Source organism: Portunus trituberculatus, chromosome 17, assembly GCF_017591435.1.
Source record: "Portunus trituberculatus isolate SZX2019 chromosome 17, ASM1759143v1, whole genome shotgun sequence".
In the NCBI taxonomy this organism is placed as follows: Eukaryota; Metazoa; Arthropoda; class Malacostraca; order Decapoda; family Portunidae; genus Portunus; species Portunus trituberculatus.
This window is the reverse complement of record NC_059271.1, coordinates 5,322,258-5,325,000: the sequence shown is the minus strand read 5'-3', so window position 1 is coordinate 5,325,000 and position 2,743 is coordinate 5,322,258. Positions and strand designations below refer to the sequence as shown.

Here is a 2,743-nt window from a genome sequence, read left to right as displayed (position 1 = left end):
CGTGCTAGGAGAGAGAGAGAGAGAGAGAGAGAGAGAGAGAGAGAGAGAGAGTGTGTGTGTGTGTGTGTGTGTGTGTGTGTGTGTGTGTGTGTGAGCGAGTGCGCAAGCGCGCCAACCCTCCCCACATCAAAGCCGCGGACGGTAAACAAGACGATCTGCGACATGCCATCCCCACCAGCTCGTTATTGCGTGGCCCCGCCGGGCGCAGGTGAGTTTCAGAGGACGTAATGTCATGTCTGTAAATTACGTTTAGGAGGAAAGTTTGGGTGATGTATGACTTAAATAGCATAGAGATAATTTCCTGACCGACGAGGACGAGTAGAAAACTTGAATGAATTTCTGTGGAATGGAATGTTCGAGAAAGAATGTGTGTGTGTGTGTGTGTGTGTGTGTGTGTGTGTGTGTGTGTGTGTGTGTGTGTGTGTGTGTGTGTGTGTGTGTGTGTGTGTGTGTGTGTGTGTGTGTGTGTGTGTGTGTGTGTGTGTGACGGACGGCAAGAGAAGAATGGGATTGTAAAGGAGAGGGAAACAGAATAGTAAGGTTATAAGTTTACTTCATTATGGAAATTTTATAGAGATTTGTGGACTGGTACACTCAGTTTTTTCTCCTTATTTACTTGCCCAGTGACAAGGCCGTCGAGTTAGTGCAACAGATCTGTTAAAGGGATCATTATTGGTTAAAATGGGAGGGATAGAAGCGTAGAAATGTCATATCAGAAGTACAGTATTAGAGTCTTATTAAACATGTGTACACCTCCATTCATCGTATGTGGCTTTATATGAAATCACTCTCCCTCGAAGAAAATATTTGAATCAGCATATGTTACATCTTCTATGAATGTTGGAATGGTTTGTCATGTGCTCAGTGATATTTCGTATATTGAGTGTTTCAATAGAGAGAGAGAGAGAGAGAGAGAGAGAGAGAGAGAACTGGGTATCTTCTTACGTTATCACCAATACTTATCAGCAACCAGTGCATTTTTTACACTTCCTCCTGCTGCTCTTACTCTTTTCTTCCTCTTTCTCATATTTTCCTCTGTCCTTATCTTTTTTTTTTTTTACCATTTTAGTTTTTTTTTTTTTTTATTCTTCTTTATCTTAGAAATACAATTCCTCAGGTCAGTACATCTCGCCAAACACCCCGAGCCCTCCCTCTCTCTCTCTCTCTCTCTTTCTCTCCGCCTTCATACATGGGTTCTCCTGCTTCCCTCATCTTCATTTACAAACCCAACCCTACTGCACTCTATTCCTCTTATTTTTCCCCATCCCATCTATCGCATTTCATCACGTCATCCATCTTCCGCAGCCCCGCCACAACTCTAATACATCACCACTACCTTCATCTTCCTCCTCCTCCTCCTCCTCCTACCCTCTCCCTTGCCTCCCACAAACACCTCTTGAACCATTCATAAATCTCAACTGAATGCCACAAACTCTACTTTTATACGTCTGGTTCCACACCCTCCTTTCCTTTTTCTTCATCTCACCTTTTCACTCACGTTCTCCCATTTCTTAGCTTTATCCTTCCCTTGCACCTCTTCGAATGTTCGCCTCCTCGCTTCAGCTCCGCGCCTCGCCCTCTCCCTTCACTCCCACCACAAATGGCGTTGGAAAATTCGAGCCTCCGGTGAATGGTACACATGGTGACCATTAGTGGCGTCTTTAGGGAAAGCGGAAGAGGAAGAGGAGGGTGTGGGATGGGAGGGTAAGGTGGAGAGCAGAATAAAGCTGGAGGCAAGGAAGAACTCATGGGGGGCACCGTGCAACTAAAGGGTAGCAAATTCAGAAGATTGTGAAGAACGCTGGTGGGTAAAGGGAGAGAGAGAGAGAGAGAGAGAGAGAGAGAGAGAGAGAGAGAGAGAGAGAGAGAGAGAGAGAGAGAGAGAGAGAGAGAGAGAATTATCTATTTTCATAGATAGTAACATTATTTCTTATTTCACATTATACAATACCGACTCGGTCTTATGATCCAAATCTCTTGTATGGACCTGAAAAAAAATTATTATTATTATCATATAAATGCCGATATTGGATACATAAATCCAATACATAAATTAAAATTATGCACGCAATTATGCGAGCTTACACAAAATATGTACACACATATATAAAAATATACACATGCATATCAAAACACATCCGCTAAACGCGCGTGTAGACACACACACACACACACACGCCCGGTAGCTCAGTGGTTGGAGCGCTGGCTTCCCAAGCCAGATGACCGGGGTTCGATTCCCCGGCCGGGTGGAGATATTTGGGTGTGTCTCCTTTCACGTGTAGCCCCTGTTCACCTAGCAGTGAGTAGGTACGGGATGTAAATCGAGGAGCTGTGACCTTGTTGTCCCGGTGTGTGGTGTGTGCCTGGTCTCAGGCCTATCCGAAGATCGGAAATAATGAGCTCTGAGCTCGTTCCGTAGGGTAACGTCTGGCTGTCTCGTCAGAGACTGCAGTAGATCAAACAGTGAAACACACACACACACACACACACACACCCACAAATATAATGATTTATATACAAAAAGATTTTGTTTGGAGATCAGTGATGTTATAGAATTTCAACAAGTTAAAAGGGGCCAAAAATTTATCCTTGTGGATGAATAGTTAATAAAAGTTTGAGGAAAACGCGTGATTTAATATTGCGAACGTTTTCCTAAGGGAGTGGGAAATGCTATCATATGCTTTTCACAGGTTACGGAAAACAAATATCCCTCATTGTCAATAGTATTGTTTATGTGCTGACA

The 2,743-nt window shown here is 43.7% G+C and overlaps 1 non-coding gene across 1 annotated transcript; it reads left to right on the top strand.

The window, feature by feature from the left end:
* The first annotated feature begins 2,176 nt into the window (after nt 1-2,176).
* Trnag-ccc lies at nt 2,177-2,250 on the top strand. The gene has a single exon. It is a non-coding gene; the product is annotated as a tRNA-Gly (tRNA).
* Nucleotides 2,251-2,743: the final 493 nt, after the last annotated feature.